Raw genomic sequence first — 25,000 nt, 5'->3', positions numbered from 1 at the left:
GGAGAGATAGGTTAGAATGGGGAAGGAGGAAGGTTGTAGAGGAGGGATGGAGGAGACAGGCTAAAGCAGGGAGGGAGAGGAGGGAGGGGAGGCAGAAGGCAGACTCAGGGCCCATTAGGAAGGTGAATTCTCCGTTAAATCTCATTATTACGACAACCAACTTGGGATTCGCTATCTTGAGGGACAATTAGGTGTCTCGTCCTCTGCACGTAGGCCTTCTTTCTCTCTCTCTCTCTCTCTCTCTCTCTCTCTCTCTCTCTCTCTCTCTCTCTCTCTCTCTCTCTCTCTCTCTCTCTCTCTCTCTCTCTCTCATGTAAGGGAGTCCCGGCGGCTGAAGCTCCTGACGGCGAGTCTTTCCAGCGCCTCATTTACTCGTGTCTTTCATTCCGCCCCCTCGAGTCACTCACTTCAAAACTGTCCCGAGATCAAAGGCATTTTTTTCTCACTTTCATGTCTATTTCTTGTTTCTATTTTTATATTCTAGAAAGACATCCTCTCTCTCTCGCTCACACACACACACACACACACACACACACACACACACACACACACACACACACACACACCTAGAGCAAGCCTAAAACACAATATTAGATAAGAAGGTTCATACGCATCCTGCAAAGTGCTACACCTAACTTTTAAAACTAGGGAATTCATCATTTTGTTTTCCGTGAAGTGTATATATTACTAAATTTATAATACTGTCTTAATTCTTTAAGCTATATTATTTATTTTATACGGCTTAATCTTGCTTTAATGAAAACTTCAATAATTTTGCTTTACACACACAAAAAAAAAATAATACATCTCTTATAAAAGTATAAATATTTTTATGTTAACTATTAATGTATTGGATTTATCACTTCTCCTCTTCTTCCTCCTCATCTACGCGTGGGACGGTCCCTGGAAGCATCTAACAATACCACACTCTCCTGCATCATTCCGGCATCTTCTCATCACGTACAAAACCTGCACACGTGGGCGGACGAGCCTCGTCAAAAAACCCTTGAAGTCTAAGATTTGTTTCTTCTTTACTGTCTTCCTCAATATTAATGCTTGACTGGAGCGGCAGCTGCTTCTATTTTTAGTGCCGCACTTAACCCAATCTTAATTTCTTTTGTATAAATCGGTTCATGAAGAGTGGCATGAAAATGTGTGTTAAATGTGCTAAATGTTATAATTATACAGGTTTTGCCGAAGTTTGTTATCAGTTTACCGTTATCACAGACTGAACTCAGCAGCGTCACACACTCCTCGTCATGCCGGCCTTCCTACCTTACTATGAGTTGAGGAGTGTGTGTGTCTCTTAGTTGTTTTCATGCGCAATTTTAAACATAAGATGATTTTATTCTGAGCTTTCTACTTTACTACGAATTTAGGGGTGTGTCTCTTAGAAGTTACGTTTCTGCACTGTTTAAAGCATGAGATGGATTTCCATGAATAAATGTAGACTGGGTATGAAAGGATCCACCCATTATTCTCCAATACCCTTTTCATTTTCCTACATTATTGATCTTTGTTGTCCTGCATTCATAATAACAAACCGTGTCATTCTTCTGGAATCATGTAAAACCTCTAAAATTTACAATCACTGAAAACTGCAAAACTTTCACTAACTGTCAATTCTTTAACATCTGGTGTCTATTTTTTATGCGTCTAAAGTTCCTGTAACATCTGTAAATCATTTAACATCTCCGGATCTTTTGATAGCATTAAAGCATAATGAACCCGACAGAAGGCTGAGCGACTTACTCAAGCCAGATTCTGCCTACCTAATGCTATAACTTATCCTCATCCATAAATTTATGTGATCTATTCTGATCTATCTTATTCACACTTACTACCTCACTGCTAAGCCTGCTAAGCCTTCCTACAGTATTGTGAACCAGTTGCTGCCTTTCTTCCTCTCCTATCTGCTACATGGTTGTGGATGCCTAAACCTCTGTATATCCCTCACTGCCGACATGTTCCGTAGCACAAGCTTGCCTCCATTACTGTGATAACACTTCCCGGAACAATCAGTACTCTGTCTGCGCTCTCCATACTTCCATTGTCCCTAAGGGCATCCAAACTTTGAGCCACAGTGATCAGAGTGGATAGACTGGCGGATAAACAGACGTCGAGAGAGAGAGAGAGAGAGAGAGAGAGAGAGAGAGAGAGAGAGAGAGAGAGAGAGAGAGAGAGAGAGAGAGAGAGAGAGAGAGAGATCCTCAAGGCAAATCAGACACGAAGGCAGATACACGACGCACATGCACAGTTCCTGAACACTCACCAGTACCAGAAGTGACATCATGAAGCAAAGAAAACGAGGCATGATAGTGAAAACGGATCATGGTTATTCTTGTGTGTGCGTGTGCTCAGGCGGATGGGTATACACTGAGATAACACGTGGGCCTTCTTCCCCCTTCTCTCCCCTCCCAACAAACATCCAGTGGCCCCTAGCGGTAAGTTGTTTATTCCACGAGTAAATGAAGCAGTGGAAGTGGTAAAAAAATATGCAGGTGTTGAAGACGACCGACTTCCGTGCCTGCGTGTACATCTTCGACGTTATTTTTTTCCTTTTTTTTTTTTTTTTTTTTTATTCTGCATCCGGTTTTAAGTCAGTTCGGTTCTCGGAAAGACAGTCCTCGCCGCCATTCGCCTGGTTCTTCTTCCCTCAGCGAAACACACACACACACACACACACACACACACACACACACACACACACACACACACACACACACACACACACACACACACACACACACACACACACACACACACACACACATTTCATTTTCAGGCTGTGCTCTTTTCAATTTGTGGTTTTGTTATTCTTGTTCCTCTCTCTCTCTCTCTCTCTCTCTCTCTCTCTCTCTCTCTCTCTCTCTCTCTCTCTCTCTCTCTCTCTCTCTCTCTCTCTCTCTCTCTTTTCCTTCTTCCATGTTGGTAATTTCCACACATTTCTCTCTTACCTCTTAATCCCGTTTTTTTTAACTGTGCGTGTTGAATTCACCTCTTGTAAGTGATTATCTTTTATTTTTGTGTCCATTCTCTCTCTCTCTCTCTCTCTCTCTCTCTCTCTCTCTCTCTCTCTCTCTCTCTCTCTCTCTCTCTCTCTCTCTCTTGCTTTCTATTTAACTACTTTCTTCCACCTGATTCCCTTTCCGCAGTTCACTTAATTACACACACACACACACACACACACACACACACACACACACACACAGTACCAATTATATAGATTTCTCCTGCACTTCTTTGTATTTTTTTAAATTTCTTTACTTCTTCCCTTCCATTTTCTATTTCCTTACTTAACTGTACAACTTTTTCTCCCCATGTAATTCTCTCTCTCTCTCTCTCTCTCTCTCTCTCTCTCTCTCTCTCTCTCTCTCTCTCTCTCTCTCTCTCTCTCTCTCTCATTCGTCACCATCGCTTGTAAAGAAAATTACGTCAGTTCATGAAGGAGAAGGAGAAGGAAGGGCGGGGATGAGAGAGACATGGGGAGGAGGTGTGGGAAGGCTGTCAAGGGAAGGGGAGTGGAAGGGCAAGGAAGGTGGAAGAACTGGGTGTGGAGGAGTGGGTTGCTTGCGAGGGTGGAAGAAGGCGGTTGATGGAGATGGAGCAGGGTGTGGTGGAGGGGTGGAGGGGTGGAGCTGGGAAGTGGTTTGTAGGTAGGTATGAATCTGTGAGGGATGGAGTTTAGGGGGAGGAGTAGGGGGAGTGTATGTCTGGAGTGGTGGAGTGTATTGGTATACTTTAGTGAGGTATGGGACGTAAGGGGGTGTGAATCCAGGAGGGGGTGGAGGTGAGGTGACAAGGACGTGGAGGGCGAATGGAGGGGAGTGAAGAGTTGCGGGGGTGGAGGAGGCGGTGGGTGGGAAGAGGGTCATGCTCCTCACAAGGACACCGGGAAGGTCACAGCACAGAATCCCACGCGAGGAAACCGGAGTGAGGGAGGAAGGAAAGGAGAGAGGGAGGGAGGGAGGGAGGTAGCAAGGGAGGAAGGCAGAGAAGGGGGAGGGAGGTGTGTCAGTGAACGTTGTATGTAAAGGGAAGGAAGTCAGCACATTTCTGTTTTGTTTTTACACACATACAGACAGACAGACACACACACAGACTGTTATATTTGAATGTTAGGTGTGTGTGTGTGTGTGTGTGTGTGTGTGTGTGTGTGTGTGTGTGTGTGTGTGTGTGTGTGTGTGTGCTCCATTATCATTACAGCTGATGTAAGTCTTTACTTCGTATTTTTTTATGCATTTTTTTTTCTCTTCCTCAACGCGGCCCGACAGCTGCTTTCGAACCGCAGACGGCTGACCGCGCCGCCCTCGCCGCCCTCGCCACACCATACCGCCACAGCCTCAATTTCCACCATGGGACTTTCCACTGCCTCCCTCCCTCTCTCTCTCTCCCTACCTCTCCTCCATCGCTCTCCCTACCAACCCTGCCCATTTGCCTTTCTTCATCCATACCTTCCATTTCCTTCTCACGGACGCCTCCATCTCTCTCTTTTTCACACCTTTGTCCATTCCTTCCCATCATAATTGCCTCATGATCGTGTATTTCCCGCAGTCGGCGCGATAATGGCCTACATGTGTCTGGGAAAACATGTTATTTCTCTTCAATTCTGATTCACCCACCACCGCCACCAGGCTGATTTAACCACCACGACGGCCAGACTTCAGACACCTCACCTCACCTCGCCGCCCTCTATCCATCCTTCTCCCTCATCTCCTTCATCTCCCCGCCCCTACCACAGATTCCTTCTCCTCTCTCCTCCCATCCTTTCTCCTGTCATCTCATTCCATCCTTCCATTCCACCACTGCCTCTCTCCCTCTCTCTCTCTTCCTCCTTCCCAACCCTTCTAAAATCCCCCCCAGGCCGGCCTCCTCGCCTTTTAACAACACTCGTCTCCTCTAATTCCTCCTCCAAGTGACCTGTGACCTGACACAACAAGTGAGACCTGACCACCTGGCCAGCCGCACAGCCCCGGGTCCCCAAAGTCACACTTGAACAAGGGGACCCAAGGGAGGGACTGGGAGAAGGAAAGACGGAGGGAGGAAAGGAAGAGAAGGAGGGAGAGAGAGAGAGGCAGAGGGAGTAAAGGAGAGAAGAGTGAGAGAGGGAGGGAGGGAAGCACGAGAGAATGGTCACTTCCTCTCCAGGGAAAGGTTGGAAAGAGTGTAGGATTTTTAACTTTTATTTTTTGTTCCCTTTATTGCTTTGAAAAATGAGTGTTGCTGTGTTTTTTTTTTGTGTGTATTTTCTGTTCCGAAATATGTGTATGGCATGTTACTTGAATTTTGGCTTCTGTCCGAGTGAGGCGAATATTTGTTTATTTCTATTCCGGTGTATGAAATATTGTTATGGATGCATAAAGCCAAACTGACTGACTGACTGACTCTCTCTCTCTCTCTCTCTCTCTCTCTCTCTCTCTCTCTCTCTCTCTCTCTCTCTCTCTCTCTCTCTCTCTCTCTCTCTCTCTCTCTCACCCACCTTCTGAATAAAAAATTAACTGATTCTCAGCAAAAAATATTATGACGCTGTCTTTACCTTACCCTCTATCTACCCCCTCAATCTCCTCTCCCTCCTTCTCCTCCCCTCCCTCCCTTTCTTCTTCCCTCTCTCCTTCCCTCCTCCTTCCCGCCGCTCCTCACTCTCACTCACTCCGGGTCTGCCTCTCCCTCCCTTCATCCCCTTCACTAATGCCTCTCAAATGCCAATATAAACCCAATATTCATTTTTGGGCTTTGCGAATATTTTTAACATTGCATAAATTTGGTCGCCGCTAAAACAGTGTCTGAGAGGCAGGGGAGGGGAGAAAGGAAGATAGAGGGAGAGAGAGAGAGGAAAGGAAAGGCAGGGAAAAGGGAAGGAGAGGGAGGCGTGATGTGATAAGGGAAGAGGGGGAAGAGAAAGAGAGCATAAGCGTGACTGTAGGAAAGGGAATAGAGAAAGAGGGAGGAATAAAAGAGAGGTAGAAAGGCAGGAAAGAGGACAGGAAACAGAGAGAAGAGAGTGAAAAGGAAATACTGTGAGATGGGAAAACACACACACACACACACACACACACACACACACACACACACACACACACACACAGAGAGAGAGAGAGAGAGAGAGAGAGAGAGAGAGAGAGAGAGAGAGAGAGAGAGAGAGACGAGGTGGCTGTAAGAGAAGTGGAGAAGCAGGAAGGGAAGGGAAAGAAAGAAGGAAGGGAAGGAGGGAGGGAGGGAATGTGGGATGTATTTTTTAATTGCTCAGTAGAATCAATTGCGTCGAGGCTTTGAAGTTGTTGTATTTATTGGTGAAGATTTTTTTTTTCGCTTATTTATTTGTTTTCGTAATTGTGGTTGGCGGAGAGAGGAAAAATAAAGAAACGAAAAAGAGAGAAAAAAAAACTGGTGGCCACTAACTTGTTTTGTTTTAACTTCTTCACATTTTTCTTCTTCCTTCTCTCCCTCCTCTTTTTCCTCCTCCTGCTCCAGCTGTTTCTCCTTTTTTTTTCTTCTTCAGTTTTCTATTTATTGTGATGATAAATGTAGTAACATTATCATTGTAAGTAATAATAGTAACAATAATAATCACAATAATAAGAATGACACTTATAATAACTATAATAACAATAATAATAATAATAATAATAATAATAATAATAATAATAATAATAATAATAATAATATTGTTATTTTTATTGTTGTTGTTGTTGTTATTACTATTATCGTTGTTTTTCGCACTGTCCCGCTATTATTATCATCACGACGACCATCATCACCCTCGCGCGTGGCTAAGCTGGGCCACGTATGTTCTTCGCGTGGCATACACATGAGTTATACACATTTCCAGCGTATTGGAGGTGCACGTAAACCTGTCATCCTTCACTTCGCGGAAAAAGTGAGGAATTCAATGATCCTTGATTACAGAAGTTGGCAATTGCTGCGAATTACACATATAAGATGGAGTGATTTACCTGTTATATGCAAGAAAACTGGCGGGGGGATATTCAGCTCCTCTTCCTCCTCTCTTCTTCCTTCTCCTCCTCTTCTTCCACCAGGGCAGTCTCTCGCCATGGAGCTGCAAAAAATCGCCTCAGAAATTGCGCTCCGTCCCCGAGTGAACCCTGAACAAAGTTTGAGAGGGATCAAAGGCAATTTTTCAGTTCGGTTCTGCCCAGCCAAGACCAACCTGCCTTACCTGCATCGGCCTGGCGTGGGGGGAGTGCATGGGTGGCGGGGTGGCTGCTGGGTGGCTGGCTGTAGGGGACGCCCAGGCGTTGATGATGGTTCATGGTGGTGGTGGTGGTGGTGGTGGTGAGGGTCATTTTGATGGTGGTGAAGGTGGTCATGGTATTTTTATATTTTTAATGGTGATTGTGGATGTAGTTGTGGTAGAGGTGGTGGTGGTGGTGGTGGTGGTGGTGGTGGTGGTGGTGGTAGTGGTGGTGGTTATATCTGTTGTAATTGTGGGTTAATTATGGTGATTGTGGTGAAGATGGCATAGTCTCTCTCTCTCTCTCTCTCTCTCTCTCTCTCTCTCTCTCTCTCTCTCTCTCTCTCTCTCTCTCTCTCTCTCTCTCTCTCTCTCTCTCTCTCTCTCTCTCTCTGCACGGCGCAGGGTGGTCGAGGCAGGGCAGGAGCACAGGCATATTAGAGGTGAAAACAATATCGGTGACCCGGAAGAGAGCGGAACATAAGAGCGTAGATGAGGTATGAGCATGGAGGGAGGCGGGAGGAAAGAAACGAGAGAGAGGGAGAGAAGGGAAGGAAAGAAGAGAAAGGGACAGGGACAACTCGGAGACAATGGAGTGACTGATGGTGTGGGGAAGGAAGGAGAGGTCAGGAGGTGAGGGGAAGGGAGGAAGGAGAGGAAAGGAAAGGAGAGGAGGAGGAGGAGGAGAAGGTGATGGAGGAGATGGAGGGATGGAGGGAAGGAGGAGGTTTTAGGGTAAGGAGGAAATGTTCATGGGAGGGAAGAGGAATGGTCGATGGAGAGGCTAACATAGTTTGTTGGAGGAAAGAGGAATAAAGGCAAGAAAAATGGAGGAAGGAGGGTGAGAGACGGATGGAAATTAATAATGAAGGGAAGGTACTCTTCCAAACCTCACGAGGACTTTGCTGTATTTTGGTTCTTGTATTATTGAATTCATGTAGGAGTGCTTGAGAAGAGAATTATTGGAGAAATTAAAGGGGATGTGTTATATCGTCTCTCTCTCTCTCTCTCTCTCTCCTCTCTCTCTCTCTCTCTCTCTCTCTCTCTCTCTCTCTCCTCTCTCTCTCTCTCTCTCAGTTTTGGTTTCATTATACAGTAATGTCACAAACATTTTTACAGTATTTTTTTTTATTTTCTAATATTTGCATTTAATTCGTTTTTCTTTTTTTTTCAGGTGAATGACTCCAGCGGCCGCTTGTGGTGAGTGTTGTTGTTGTTGTTGTTGTTGTAATAATAATAATGATAATAATAGTTATTATTATTATTATTATTATTATTATTATTATTATTATTATTATTATTATTATTATTATTATTATTACCATCATCATCACCATCATTATCACTGTCATCATCATCATCACCATCATCATCACCACCATCATTATCATCATCATCATCATCATCATAATCATCATCATCATCATCATCATCATCATCCAGCAAGGTCAAGGGAAAGGCGAAGAATTCCCCGTTACGCAGAATCTTGCCGATAATTTATGGCAAGGAATGTGAATTAATCGTTTATGGCAGCTCTCCAAGGCGCGTAGAAAAGAATAAAATAAAAAACGAACGTCCTTGTCCTCCACCTCCACGAGACAATGACAGAAGACCAATAATTTTCCACGGCCGGCAAGGAAAAAAGCTAAGAGTTGTCGCCTTATTGAAGCTCCCGCCTTGGCTGCTTCCTCTGCCTTTGCCGAACTCCAAAGTTATCTCAGGGTCTTGCCGGAGTTGTGAAGTTATCTGTTGCAGCCTTAGCCAAGTTGCGTCCAGGTCTGGGGGCTCGGGGAAGGATTGAACCTTTGATGGATCGGCCTGTCACGCCGCGTCCCGGACGGCAGGCAATAATTCGCCTGCCAAGGAGGTGATCCCGGCCCCTGATGCATGGCCGACTCCCGGACCCGCCTCAGCCACGCCAATTACGCTGATTAATTCCTGTCTCGTGAGTCGGATTCGCAGCTATGATGAACCGAGGCAAACTGAGGAAAGAGGCGCCGCCCCGCGCCGGAATGGTGGAAGCCGCGGCGCTGCTCGGCTATGGCTGTTGCGTTATCATGCGGCTGTGATTGTTTCTCCTGCTCGGTCCGGGTATTAGCGGCAGGCTGCGTGGCTGCGTGGGTGGCCTGCTGCAGATGAATTCGTTATAGTCTCTGGGACACAAAGACGTGCACATGCATGGGCGCCTGTGTACCTTAGTAATGAAGAGAGTTACGCTTCACACATGCCGCCAGAACCGCTCTGCATTATGTAAATACCTCGATCCAGCTCAACGAGGCGACTAACCGCGGCGTCCCATGGTGGCGGCGGAGCACCGGCGCCATTTGATCAGCTTCACTAATAATCGGTGTGCCGCGGCGCCACAAATCCTTAGGGGTTCCATACCAAGGACCAACATTCAGTTGCAGACGCCTCTACACAATAGCTCAACACATGGGGTGAGGCGTGCCGCGTCCTGGGGCAAAAGACGGCGGACTCATGAAAGATGTAGAGTTTCGTGATAAAGACGAGGCTGCATTCCGTCCATCACGCGGACGAGCCTCACTTTCCTCACAAAATAACGCAACCGCGGGAAATTCCGACGAATTTCAGAGGACATGGCGTGGGATGTACGTATATGTTTTACTGCTACACGCCAACCAGTAAGATACTCGATCAGCCAGCCAGCCAGCCAGCCAACCAGCCAGCCAGCCAGCTAGCTAGCTACGCAGCCACCCAGCTAGCCATTCAGTCAGTCAGTCATTCAGTCATTCAGGCAGGCAGCTCGTTTATTACCCCTGCAACAATTCGGAATCAGCAGCATTGAAATACCCGCTGTAGGCACGGCCACCCTTGAATATAGCGGCGGCCATCAAAGGCGCCTCGGTTATTGTGCTTGCCTGGAGTGGGAGAGGCGGAGTGTAAAACAGTTATTGAATCATTGTACGAGTACAAGGTTATCCAAGTGTTGGTTCTCGGTCCTCTTTGGGCGTGCAAGTGTGTGTGTATGCGTGCGTACAGGAGTACAAGACAAATTACACTGGAACTTTTGGAAACTGTACCATAAGATTCACTGCAGGTCTGTGTGTGTGTGTGTGTGTGTGTGTGTGTGTGTGTGTGTGTGTGTGTGTGTGTGTGTGTGTGTGTGTGTGTGTGTGTGTGTGTGTGTGTGTTGCTTCATGATGCCTCTCTATCCCTCGCTGACTTCACTGTTTCCTCCCCTTCTCTGGACGATTGTGTGGTGTTCTCTTCTTATTCTCTCATCCCTCTTCGGTTTTCTAATTTTCAACTTCTCTCTCTCTCTCTCTCTCTCTCTCTCTCTCTCTCTCTCTCTCTCTCTCTCTCTCTCTCTCTCTCTCTCTCTCTCTCTCTCTCTCTCTCTCTCTCTCTCTCTCTCTCTCTCTCTCTCTCTCTCTCTCTCTCTCTCTCTCTCTCTCTCTCTCTCTCTCTCTCTCCAACATCCGCTTTCTCACTAATTATTTTCCCTTATATCCATTTCTTTTCAACCTCCCGTCCTCCCTTTCCCTCTTCTTCCTCCCTTGGCACCTCCCCTACATCCTCCCTCTCAAGATGCACAGTGAGTAGAAAGCTGGAACAGTATACACACGAACACATTACAGGGGGATGCAACAAGAGGGAGAAGGGAGAAGAGGAAGGGAGATTGAGGGACGGTACTGGCTTACAGGGAGATTGGGAGAAGGAGGGGAGCTCAAGGAAGAAGGAAGAGGAGACTTAATCTACCCTAAGATATTTAAAGGGGAAAAATTAAATGGGATATTCATGTGTTGTAGGAACTGTCTTGTGTTACTTATTGGAATACTCTTCTATTTTAAGTTTTAGGATGGGGGATGTGGCTCTCTCTCTCTCTCTCTCTCTCTCTCTCTCTCTCTCTCTCTCTCTCTCTCTCTCTCTCTCTCTCTCTCTCTCTCTCTCTCTCTCTCTCTCTCTCTCATTAATACTGCTGATGCCACTTACGTCAGTAGTTTTAAGGACAGATCACCTCGAGTGGATCTAATGGTCTGTGTGGACTGTAAATCTATGTAAATCTGTGTAATCTCTCTCTCTCTCTCTCTCTCTCTCTCTCTCTCTCTCTCTCTCTCTCTCTCTCTCTCTCTCTCTCTCTCTCTCTCTCTCTCTCTCTCAGATACAACTACGCCATGACCATTTATTCTCTAGTTCGCCGAACTCTCCTTATCAGCAACGCAAGTCTCACACTCCGAACACAATAGCCAACCTCTCGCTCTCTCACTCTCTCACTCGCTCACTCTTACGGAAATAAATGAATGCACTCAGCCAGCAACTTAACATGAAAACACACATTACGGCCATAAACAAGTGGCAGACAGTAGCCAGCCATTCACTCACTCACTCACTCTCGCTCTCTCACTTTCTCATTCACTCCATCCATTAACAAGCAACTAATTCAAGCACTCAACTAACTAAGCAGTGAAATAAATACACACCCTTGACGCCCAGCATGCCTCTCTCCCCTCTCCCTTCCTCCCTCTCTCCCTACTCTATCCTTCTGCCTCTCTCCTCCCATGGGCCGTCACTCGCCCCACCAGCTCGCCTCACTCTACCCTGGAGTTACGACCGACAACTTTAAGTTACTTCTTTAAAAGCAATTTCCATAAATCTAGCAGGGAGTACTGAGGGCAGCGAGGCGGGTAGGGAGGAAGGGAGGTGGTGGGAGGGGGTATGGAGAAGGCTGCCCTGCCCTGCCCCTTCCCTGTCCCGCCCTGCTCTACTATACCCTGCTCTTCCTGGCGCCGACCCCTCCCTCCCGCTCGGCAGAGATTATGTGAACACAGCGGGAGGAGAGACGGAATGATTGAGAGGCAACACAGACGCATCAGAAAACGTGTAAATGTGAAAATCTCCTTGTCTCGTGATGAATGTTGAGTAATACACGCACACACAGTTGCTTTTCCTTTATTATTTCATCATTATGCATCTGGAACGTGTGTGTGTGTGTGTGTGTGTGTGTGTGTGTGTGTGTGTGTGTGTGTGTGTGTGTGTGTCTGTGTGTGTGTCATTCTCTCCGTGATGGTGTAAGTTTATGTTATTTGCTTCGTGATGGTGTAAATTTTGTATCAAGCGGCTCCAGGCTCCATAAGTTTTGGGACATTCGCCTCGGGACAGTGTAATAACAAGGTGGCGGTACGGGCGATGGCGGGCGGGACACCACTCCTAGCAGGGCCGGGGACGGAGAGGGCGTTTGGTGGGCAATTTAAATTCTGGTGTGGGAATCGCCAAGACGCAGCCACGCTGTCAGTAACTCATGGCATAAAAAGGAGGAAAAGACACAAGTACGTAGAGTAAAATAGTGAAATGGACGTTATCGCCATGAGCACCTCGAAAACCGGAATCGCAAACCAGAATCATGGGAGAACATCAAGCACACAACCACCATCATTAGCACCACCACCACCACCACAACAACAACAGCAACAACCACCAGCACCACCACAACTTAATTTCAGATATAGCAAAACAAGACAACCAACTACCGGACAACATTAACCACCACAACCGCAACCACCACTACCACCACTACCACCACCACAACTTAATTTCCTCTTCCGATATTGCCAGACAAGACAACCAACCACTACAAGTATATCCGCGTGTACCCGATACAGCACGACGGCCCACTTTGTCTCTGCCTGGACGCGGCGCCACATACCACCGCCGCCGGAATAATCTTGGACAGCACACACAAGATTATCTCATTAAGTTGCTGTTTGGTGCAGTATTTTGTGCCAGGCCTGAATGGTGAGACACGAAGCCCGTGTTTTAATGAGACTAGCGATAATGAGTGGCAAATTTGCATATCGATTCCCTTGTTAGAGAATATATTGGTTGGGTCTTACCTGTGAGACGCAACCTGGAGTGAACGGAGGGCCAGGTGTGGAAGAGGTGGACCAGGTGAGATAGGGTGAGGAACGGACGGAGGAGTGAAATCGAAGAGGAGAACTGAAGGAAGGAAAGATGTATAGGGAATGTGGGAATGTACATACAAGGGAGGAAGCTAAGAGGAATGGAAGTGAAGGGATGCATAGGGAAGGGGAGTGAAGGAAGGAAAGTACGAAGTTGGTCACAGAGGAGGAAAGTGGAAAATGTAGGGATGAAGGAGAGAGTGAGGAAGAGGGAAAGAGGAAAAACGAATGCAGAGAAGTCTTTCCTCCACCTTACCTCTGTGGATTTCGTTGAAAGTGAAGTATGATTATCTAGATACCACATTTTTTATGTCACCCACTTATATATTTTCTCTCCTTTAAGTAAATTATGTATTGTTAGATAAATTTCTTGAGATGGATAATTGTTTAACTTTTTTTTTTTTAAGTTGGTGGAGCTAAAAAAAAAAGACCAAATATTTTGACGTAGATTTTTATTTTTTTTTATTTTTTTTTCAAAATTACAGACTTTAGAAAAAAATATGAGAAAAATATGGATCTAAAAAGTTCATATGAATATTAAAAGTGCGGTTTTTCATTGACTATTAAGTTCGTATGAATTAATGAAGTGTGGTTTTTAAGGCGAAATGGTAATATTTAAAAGTAATAAAACGCTGTGTGTGTGTGTGTGCGTGTGTGTGTGTGTGTGTGTGTGTGTGTGTGTGTGTGTGTGTGTGTGTTGGAAGGCGAGAGTGAATCTTAATTATTCAGTTTACACGTTGTTGATGCAAGTTTATATTTCTTTTTTTTTACGGAAAGAATTTTTATCTGCGCTTTTAGCAACATTTGCATTCCGTTGAACAATAACAACTACAAGAATATATTCCAATGGCTTAATAAACATGTGCATTGTTTGTTTCCGGCCTCCCCTTCCTTTTTTTTTTTCGTAAACGTGAACTGAATATAAATTTCACTAGCATTTTTCGTTTCAATTCTGCAACTTTTTCCTGATATTCTACGCGGGATAAAAGTCATCCATTTTTTATTCCAAATGTCCACTGCCCGTGCCGACGACTTTGGCACAAAAACACAAAAATTACTCTGGAAAAATATCAAAACCTTAACAAAATATAGGCTGTGAGTGTGTGTGTGTGTGTGTGTGTGTGTGTGTGTGTAGGTAGGTAGGTAGGAAAGTAAGGTGGGATGAAGACGTGTAAGTAGATATGTATGTATATGCAAGTAAGTGTAAAGAGGGAAGAAGGTAAGGAAGGAGGCAACGAGGAAGGGAAAGAGAAAAGGAGGAAGGTAGGCAGTAACCGTCTGTTTGTGTGTTTATTTATTTGAGAGAGAGAGAGAGAGAGAGAGAGAGAGAGAGAGAGAGAGAGAGAGAGAGAGAGAGAGAGAGAGAGCTCACCGGTGTGTAGTACTGGGTGTGAAGCCATGCATTACCTCTTAAAACGCTTGTCGGTATACAGACGCGTGAGGAGAGAAGGTTTTAAGCAGCAGAGTTAAGTGGCAGGTATAGAGAAGAGGTGGAGACGAGAACCATACCTGCGATGTGAGTATCTAATTAACCTCTGCGCACCTGTCACCTGGCGCCATGAAGACATCTCACGCTTCATTAAACGCAAGTAAAAAGAAAAAAAAAGTAACTCGAGGGAAGCAGTTTCGTCATCAGCAGAGTGGAAATCCAAGTTAAACCTTCTCGAGAGGATAGCGAGGAGGGGAGGGAAAATGAGAAAGTGCCGAGAAGAAGAGAGGAGAGGAGGCATGGAAGACGAGGGAGAGGAATGAAATGGGGAAAAATAGGAGGAAAAACGCGCAGAGGAGGGAAGGGAAGAGGGAAAGGAAAGATGAGTAGGAGAGAATTTTAGTAGATGAGACGTGGATGCAAGGAATGTGAGGGTGTTGATAGAAGGAATGGAGTGATTTGGAGAGTGACGATGTGATGGGAGTGGATGGTAGAGGATGGGAGTAGTGGCAGGAGAGAGAGAGAGAGAGAGAGAGAGAGAGAGAGAGAGAGAGAGAGAGAGAGAGAGAGAGAGAGAGAGAGAGAGAGAGAGAGAGAGAATAACACTTCGAAGAGTCAGCGTATGTCAAGATGTCTAATACTGGTGTTTAATCCCCATCCGTCGGCCAGAAATATCACACTTCTAGCAGCTTTTCCTTTCAGTGCATGAAGGCAACTTTAATGAATTGTAAAGAAATATATGGAAATTTGCATGAACTGGTGCAAAATTTAGTGGAAGTGAAGGAAGAAAGGAAAGATGAAGGTCACGATATACAAATAAAAAAGAAAGAAAAGAAATCTCCACAAGATCTGAATATAAATGCAAAATCAAAAATAACACAGACACGGAAGCAGAGACTGGAAGGCACAGCCACACATGGAAAATAATATAGAGACAGAAACACACAGACAAATAGAAAGGCGGACACACAAACACACTGAGACAGGCAGGCACAGACAGAGACAGACAGACAGACAAACAGACAGACACATGCACCCGTAAACATGGCTGGTCCGGAACCCAGCACAAGCTCAAATATTTACCGAGTACACGGGCCGGAGATATTGGGGGAGGCAGGAGAGAGTGAGAGAGAGAGAGGAGGAAGGGAGAAGAGGTGAAACAGGAGGGAGAGGAGGAGGGGGAGGGGGAGGAGGAGGTATGAGACTTTTGGTGGCCTCTCTTTCCTTCTATCCTCTTCTTTTTCGCTGACTAAAACATTCAGTTTAATTCCTAATGACTGTGTTCTATTCTCGGACATTCCTACGTTGCTTTTCCTTCGAGTGATCTCTTGGGCTCGAATCTTTGCAACTAGAGGCCATGTAACCACACAGGCCGTGCCCCTCCATGCCCCCCACACATCCCACACACCCCACACGCCGTGAGTCACTTGTGGCGGCAGCAGCTTCGTGTCCCGAGATGATCCCTGAATAGCGCGCCGGAGGCTCCGAGGCCGCGGATAAGGAAATGAGCACCGCAGATGAGCGTCACACGTGTATGCCCTTCCATCTTAACAACCTTCCCTCCTGGCTCAAACTTTTCTCAACGTTTTGTGATACTTCCCTTATCAACACTGCTTTCCCCTACTCCCCTGGAATCCCCATCCCCCACCGCCCCTCCCTCCTCACCCTGTCGTGCTACACATGTAAATGTATATTTTCTGTCCTATCGTCGGTTCCTCAGAAATCTGGTAAACATCACATTCCTTACGCCTCGCCCGCGCTCAGACCCAGGCTCCCGGAACACATGGCCCGGAACACAACCGGACTGGATTATCGAGAAAAAAATCTCATCGAGGCCTCACGACTCGACGAAACTTTCGTACTCAAGGACTGCGAAGCCGAGCCTTGTGACATGGCGGTGTGTGTGTGTGTGTGTGTGTGTGTGTGTGTGTGCTGCGGCGAAAAAACAAAACAAAACATAAGCACTCTTTCTACTCCTCATCATCCTCATCCTCCTTGTCATCATCATTATCATCATCACCATCATCATCATCATCATCATCATTTGCATTCTCATCCTACCATATTTTTTTTCACTCTCTACATATTAAATTAAATGTGACATTCAAGCACATTATTCCCTTCACCATAAAACTGCTGTGGGTAAGACAAAAAATACGCAAAAAAAAAACAATTCATTCCAACACACGACGAAGTTGTTGAGAATATAAACATATTAACATACTCACCTACTTCGTTATATATATATATATATATATATATATATATATATATATATATATATATATATATATATATATATATATATATATATATATATATATATATATATGTGTGTGTGTGTGTGTGTTACAGTCAAAACCCGGAATCAGTCAAAACTAGTTTTAACTAAACCCAGAATCAGTCAAAATTAGTTTTAACTAGGTATTTTCAATGTGTTGGTGAACAACTAGTATTACCTAGGCAAAACTAGTTATACCTTAATGTGTTTGATATAACTAGAAATATCAAAGTTTAACTAGTTAAATCTAGTTTTATCTGATCGTGTAAGTTAAAACTAGATTCAAGAACGGTACTGAATGTCAAAAGTAGGTGAGGGATATGACCACTCGTTTGAGTACCATTGCTCGTTTGAGTACCATTTTTGGGGAACTCAAACATAACATCCCCATCTAACCTAACCTAACCTAACTAGGTTAGACTAAAAGTGAAACTGGTGTAGTGCCGGGGAAAACATTTATATGTATAAGTAGCATTAGGTTAGGTTAGGTTAGGTTAGGTTAGGTTAGATGGGGATGTTATGTTTGAGTTCCCCAAAAATGGTACTCAAACGAGCAATGGTACTCAAACGAGTGGTCATATCCCTCACCTACTTTTGACATTCAGTACCGTTGTTGAATCTAGTTTTAACTTACACGATCAGATAAAACTAGATTTAACTAGTTAAACTTTGATATTTCTAGTTATATCAAACACATTAAGGTATAACTAGTTTTGCCTAGGTAATACTAGTTGTTCACCAACACATTGAAAATACCTAGTTAAAACTAGTTTTGACTGATTCCGGGTTTAGTTAAAACTAGTTTTGACTGATTCCGGGTTTTGACTGTAACATATATAATACTCAGTGTACTTGTTTGAGTCTGTACCCTGTATGTATTATTTTACCATTATGATGTGGAAATAGTGTTGCAGCTTAGAGTGTGTCAACTTTTTATCTTATTAATAGCGATATCACCATTTGCAGATGAGAGGGTAAGGTTTGAACACTCACTCTCTCTCTCTCTCTCTCTCTCTCTCTCTCTCTCTCTCTCTCTCTCTCTCTCTCTCTCTCTCTCTCTCTCTCTCTCTCTCTCTCTCTCTCTCTCTCTCTCTCTCTCTATATATATATATATATATATATATATATATATATATATATATATATATATATATATATATCTTGCACACAAGCTATTTTTACAATACTGATTTTTTTTTCCCAATTTTCTTCATCATCCTTGTTAATGTGTACGTACTGTTACCGCCAAGCATGTGTCTTCCTCCACGCTCACGGGACAAGACAGGGTCATCCAGAAGGTCCCTCTCATCCCACGTTTTCTCCTCCAATCTCTCCATCTCCTCCACTTGAGCACTAAATAAATACCTCTCTCTTTCTCTCCAGATTCTTGGTAGGCTACTTCCCTCCCTTCCCTTTCTTTCCCTTCCCTTCCCTTCCCTTCCCTTCTCATCCACTTTTCTCTCCCTCTTTTTCCTTATCCCCTGTCCTCTTCCCCTCTCTAGAGCTGTCAGGGGCCAGGTCATTTCAGATCTCTACCCTTACTGATGCGACCCGGGGTGACCTAGGCTGACAAACATAAATCAACGGCTCATAAAATAAAGGAATTTGATCCGTAGAGTAAAGGACAATAAAGTAAAATGTTCTCCCTTCTCACTGCCCCTACTTGTGTCCCTTTCGACCCTCACGTGACCTGTTGCCACGGAGAGACAAGGGAGAGGAGAAGGGAAAGTGGATGGAAAGAGAGGCCGTGGGGCTCTCAAAAATACAAATAAAAAAAAATAAATAAAAAATAAAAAAAATGTTGGATGATCCTTATAGTAAAAAACCTGCTGCAGATGTGTGGTTGTATGATACACTGTACACACATACACACTCTCTCTCTCTCTCTCTCTCTCTCTCTCTCTCTCTCTCTCTCTCTCTCTCTCTCTCTCTCTCTCTCTCTCTCTCTCTCTCTCTCTCTCTCTCTCTCTCTCTCTCTCTCTCTCTCTCTCTCTCTCTCTCTCTCTCTCTCTCTCTCTCTCTCTCTCTCTTGATTTTTCTCTATTTACTTCTCACACCTTCCTCCTCCTCCACCTCCTCCCCCCTCCTCATACCACGTTCTGCCTCCAATTCATCTTTATTCTTTCACTGCAACATCAGTTCATTACTCGCCTCTTTCGTCTCCTCTCCTTTTTTTCCCATTCTCTCTCTCTCTCTCTCTCTCTCTCTCTCTCTCTCTCTCTCTCTCTCTCTCTCTCTCTCTCTCTCTCTCTCTTTCCGCTAGTCATTGCAGCTCCGAAATTCTTTACTTTCTGTTTTCATTTCAGTGAGGGTCAAAGGAAGCAGATATATAGAGATAGATGGAGAGAGAGAGAGAGAGAGAGAGAGAGAGAGAGAGAGAGAGAGAGAGAGAGAGAGAGAGAGAGAGAGAGAGAGAGAGAGAGGAAGGGAGTAATTGAATAGTACAAAAAATAGCTTTGCTTTCTGGTACTTAAGTGATAGAGAAAAATGAAAATTGGTTGAACAGTTATACATTAACCTCATCAAAGCATTCTCTCTCTCTCTCTCTCTCTCTCTCTCTCTCTCTCTCTCTCTCTCTCTCTCTCTCTCTCTCTCTCTCTCTCTCTCTCTCTCTCTCTCTCTCTTTCCTTCCCTTCTGTACCTTTATCCCTTAACCCCCTTCCCCACTCTCCCATTTCGCGCCCTCATCCCCTCAATTCAGCACCAAAAAATTCAAGACTTATTTCGCCTGATTTCATGTAAAACAATATTGTGCTTCGCTCCTTGTTGCTCTTTTGTCGGTCGTCAGTCGGTCTGGAGGGGATGACTGGTTGGGGAGGGGGCAGAGAAATGAGGGGGGAGGAAAGAAATGAAGAAAAGAGCGATTTTTTCCCTGGAGTTCTCTGTGCCAACTAGGTTTTACTCATTGCTTATTTTTCCAGTAGCATTTTGTAACTTTCCTCTCTTTCATTTCCGTGCTTCTGCTCTTTTTCTCTCTCCGGATTTATTTTTCTACATGGCTCTCCTTTTTTTCTTTCTTTTTTTTTCTTTTTTTTTTTTTTTGTTATCCTGCTCTTGCCTGTGTCTATTTACATTGATATTTACCTTCTGTATTTTCATTGTTTTTATTATTTTTTTCAAGAGATATTTTTCCTCATTAAAGTCAAGGCTAGGGATCGTAATGTTGCACGTCTGTCTGTTTGTCTGTCCGTCTGTCTGTTTGTCTGCTGTCAGGGAAACATTACGTCGACTACTTACGCTCGAAGAAAGATGCACATATGTTTGACGGGACGCAAAAATGTTCTTCTGAAATACACAAGGTAGAGGAAATTCTAAGCTCCAACTCGAGACCCTTTTGTACCCAGGAGCTCAGTTGTTGCAGCCATTCGCCTTCACTTCGCCTTTGTTTCGATTTCTCTTTCCCATTTCCGTCACTTTTGTCTGCATGTATTTCTCTCTTACTTTTCTTTTTGCTTTTTATTTATTTATTTATTTTTTTACCTATATATATTTTTATTCCTGCGTGGTGTCACTCTTTGGAAAGACCAAACGTTCACTTCATCACTTTATATATATATATATATATATATATATATATATATATATATATATATATATATATATATATATATATATATATATATATATATATATATATATATATATATATATATATATATATCCAAGTACTTTTCTTGTTTTCTTTATTCCTCCGAAACAACACTTCATTTAAACGAAAGTATTGTTTTACCTTCCCTTCTTCTCTTTAGAATGAATCAAATTTTTCTCGTTTCTTTCCTTTCCTTGTCAGTAATATTTATTTTCACCTCATTCACATTTTCCTTTTTCTACTTCGACCACCCACCCCTCCCCCACCAGCAATTGTTCGTGTTCCTCCCGCTTTTCTCCAGTTTGAGACCCACTCTGCCTCACCTCCAATTAAAAACTCTGACAATAATTACAGCCGGAGTCCTGAGTACTGAATGGGTGATAATTATCCATTCTGGGCAGGACTTTGAACTTTCACCGCAGCACAGAAGACCCGCGATGGCAATGGTGCTGATTAAACTGAATTAGAAATGTACAAAAACTCTTAATTGCACTTGTTTCTTTTTCTAGTGCAAAAACGTACCGACAGATAGACAAGGTAGGTAGGCGGACTGATGGACAGGTAGAGGGACACACACACACACACACACACACACACACACACACACACACACACACACACACACACACACACACACACACACACACACACACACACACACACACACACACACACACACACACACACACACACACACACACACACACACACACACACACACACACACACACACACACTTAAAAAAGATAAGTAATTTATGATATAAAGACGAGACTCACAAGCTTGACTGTAGTCTGTAAAATCATCAGTAAGTATACACACACACACACACACACACACACACACACACACACACACACACACACACACACACACACACACACACACACACCACCACCACCACCACCACCACCACCACCACCACCACCATAACGAGTCATTATCAGCTATCCTTTGTATAAGACACTGACACTTTCATCGTCTGAGCACACCTGTTGGATCGCCTCCGGATTCGTTGCGGGAAACTTGGCAAAACACGGCGAGGAGCAAAAACTGCCTGTGGTACACCTGTTCTTGCCGGGCCTGGTCGCTGCCTCCCAGACATCCGGCGCTGCGTGGTGAGCTAATCCTTGTTATGGCCGGGAGGATCTTTGTGTGCTCCTCTCCTACTTGTCAATAAATGTGCAGACTTACAAAGGAGGGTTGAGAGAGAGAGAGAGAGAGAGAGAGAGAGAGAGAGAGAGAGAGAGAGAGAGAGAGAGAGAGAGAGAGAGAGAGAGAGAGAGATTATTTTATTGCACCTAATAAAACGTGGCACCGTTTGATTAAGCTTCCACCAAGTTCATGGCCGACGCTGTTTTAGGTCTTAATTTTACTGCCATTTCAATCCCCAACTGCTAGTGTTCAGCAGGAAGCGCGACCATGTCCTGGGTGCGTGTGGTAACCAGTTTGAGAAGGAAGCTTTTATACATTCCCATGTTGCTCCACTACTACAGTCCACGGCAGAATATAACACTGGAGACTCAGCTGGTAGTGAGTGATATCATTTAAGGGATAAAGGTCAGATAATAGACACTAGCTAAGAACGAAAAAAAAGAAAAGAAAAGAAAAGAAGCAGAGAATAATAAAGTTAGTAGTGTACACTTTAAATTACCTTACTCTATGTTGTATTGCATTTTACACATGTTCATGAAAATCCACAGCTGTGAATGATACCAATTAGGGAATGAAGGTCAGAGGATAGACACTAGCTAAGAACGAAAGAGAGAGAAAAAAAAGCAGAAATATTAAGGTTAGTGGTGTACATTTTTAAATTACCTTGCACTATGTTGCGTTGCTGCACTTGATTGATATTCATGAAATTCCACAGCTGTGAATAACATCAATTAGAGAATCAAGGTCAGAGCATAGACATTTTAGCCGAGAACGAAAAAGCAGTTGAGAATATTAAGATTAGTCTTCTAAAGTGCAAAACTTCGCCACGTGTAGGTAACTGAGGGTTAATGTCCTCCACTGCCCGCAGCCATCGTGTCCTTTTTCCCTTTTTATGTTGTCTGTGGTAGTGACGGTAGACCTGAGGATTTTCTCCCTTCCCACGTCTCTAACCTGCGATGGCGAGAGTCACGGGTGCACTTCCAGACCTGTTCCGTGGAGACTGGGAAGATATTTGTTGAGTGAGTGGCGACTTGTATTGGGAAGAGTCTCGTTGTGTGCAAACCCAATGTCCTGCGGTCACTTTTGATGTGGTGTGGCAGTCTGGTCATGGTATTCCGCGTATTGTTGTGTATCTCTTGCATGTTCCCATTTTTGCCAGCTATCCAAGCGAATGGGGAGTCTGGATGAACCCATTTGCCGCCACCCATGTCAAGCTGTGATCGCCGTGTGGCCGTGGGCAGCAGTTTTATTGCAGGGGAGGAAGCCTGGGTTTTGACTCTTGCTGAAGGAATTCCTGGAAACCTTCCCGGCTGGTATAACGAGGGGATTACTGAATACTGAAACTATGCAACGAGTCATATTCTGGGAAAAGAAGCAAGAAGAGCGGGCTTGTGCATAAAACAGACTCATGTTGCATTCCCCCCACGCTCATCTCCCCCCCCCCCCACGATCTTCATGATTTTGGTCCCGCAATAAACAAACATATGAAGCAGGTAATGACGCCTTTTTTGTGAATGAGTCTGCTGTAACATACGAAATAAATTGATAAATATATAAATAAACAAAATAAATAAACAGACTAATAAGTATATGAATAAAGGTATTATTTATGTATTTATTTCTCTTTTTTTTTTCTTCTTTTTAAATGAATCCGATCCAAATAAGTGATTGTTGGTATGGTAAGGGTAAATGGAGGAAAGGTGTTGCTTTATCGCTGTCATTTGTGGTAGATAACCTTTGAGTCTAAAACTTTGTGGTCCTATAATATTAAGTCACCATTCTTCTTCCTGACGGCGCCAACTGTATTGTGCACCTTGAAGTGGTTTCGCTGCGTCGCGTGATTGTACTTATCTTGTCATTCACCTCAGCTTTGTCCCGGAAATACAGTGACGTTGATAATTGAAACCGATAGTGCTTATCTCTATTAATTTCGTTGTTTCTGTCAATATTGTCGCTGCTGCTGATACTGTTGATGCTCGTGTGTGTGTGTGTGTGTGTGTGGATGTGTGGGTGGGTGGGTCTGGGTGTGAGAATAATTTGCAGGTTTTGTGTACCTTCTTACGTAACACGCTACTTATCACTTCCCTCACCTCCGTCCCTCCTTTACTCCGCTCTCGTTCGTGTTTCCCTTACGCAACCACCAGCGGGGCCGCACCCAGGTAACACTACACACCCTCTTCACCTCCTACATATTTGTACACGCACTCAAACAGCCTCTCCACAATAGCACCCATTCATTCCTACTCTCGCCGACACCCGACTCTCTCTCTCTCTCTCTCTCTCTCTCTCTCTCTCTCTCTCTCTCTCTCTCTCTCTCTCTCTCTCTCTCTCTCTCTCTCTCTCTCTTGTTTTAGATTAGATACAGTCGCTTGTCACAAACACTCATGAATGAAGTAATAGTTATGTTACCCTTGTTCTTCCTTTGTCCCTGCCCTCCTCTCTATCTCCTCCTTGTGTCCTCAACTATCTCCCTTTATCTCTCCCTTCCCTCCTTTCTACCCTCCTTTCCTCCCCCTTTCCTTCACTCTCCCCCAAGTTGTGCCACGTAAGAAAACAAACACCATTACAGACACGAGCTGAGGCGTAATTGCATCATCACCAAAGGCAAATAAGACATACAAAAGCGTCCCTTCCGCTACTACAACCACCCGCGGGCTTTTATGTAAATATGCTGAAGGGAGACCGATAATTTAGGGGTTGTCAGAGGTGAGGGGGAGGGGCGAGGAATCGGGGAGAGAAGAGGGGACTATGGGAACTTGGGGATTGGTATTAACAGGGCTGGAATGAAAGGGAGAGGGAGAGAAATAGGGAGCGGACGAGGGAATGTGAGTCATAGGTAGGAATAGGGTGGGATAGGGAGGATGTGGATAGAATGACTAGGTGTGCGTATGAAACTTATTTCTGAAGTTTTAAGGTAAATGAAATGAAGATGAAAGTGGAGCCAAATGTATAAGAAAAGTGGAAAAAAAGCAAGTGGTTATTCTGGGGAAAATCTTAAGTTTGAGAAGAAAAAAGAGAGAAAATTAAAGATATGAAGGTATTATTGGTGTATTGGAGATGGAAGTGGAAGCAAAATGTATAAGGAAAGTAGAAAAAGAAAAAGTTAAGTGGTTATTCTGGGGAGAAACTCTCATGTTTTAAAGAAATATAACATTGATAGAAAAAATTAAAGATACGAAAGGTATTATTGGTGCTATTGAAATAATGGAAAAGAAGAAAATACCGCCAAAAATTAGTAGATGATAAGGTGGTAGAGAAAAAGGAGACGTAAAAGATAATAGTCTGGAGAAATAGGACTTGATTGGAAGAGTCATTACTAAGATGGCTTCAGATGGTCTACAAACACAGCAAACAATGCCTTAGGGTTATCTCTCTCTCTCTCTCTCTCTCTCTCTCTCTCTCTCTCTCTCTCTCTCTCTCTCTCTCTCTCTCTCTC

The 25,000-nt window shown here is 44.1% G+C and overlaps 1 long non-coding RNA gene across 1 annotated transcript in view; it reads left to right on the top strand.

The window, feature by feature from the left end:
* LOC135101111 (uncharacterized) overlaps positions 1 to 25,000 on the top strand; it is a 78,099-nt gene that overhangs the window by 10,281 nt on the left and 42,818 nt on the right. The window contains exon 2 of the long non-coding RNA XR_010269032.1: positions 8,367 to 8,392. This is a non-coding gene — a long non-coding RNA (uncharacterized LOC135101111). The remainder of the gene's footprint in view (positions 1 to 8,366; positions 8,393 to 25,000) is intronic.

Source organism: Scylla paramamosain, chromosome 6 (genome assembly GCF_035594125.1).
Source record: "Scylla paramamosain isolate STU-SP2022 chromosome 6, ASM3559412v1, whole genome shotgun sequence".
Taxonomy (NCBI): Eukaryota; Metazoa; Arthropoda; class Malacostraca; order Decapoda; family Portunidae; genus Scylla; species Scylla paramamosain.
Note: the sequence above shows the minus strand (reverse complement) of the source record. Positions and strands in the feature narration are given on the sequence as shown.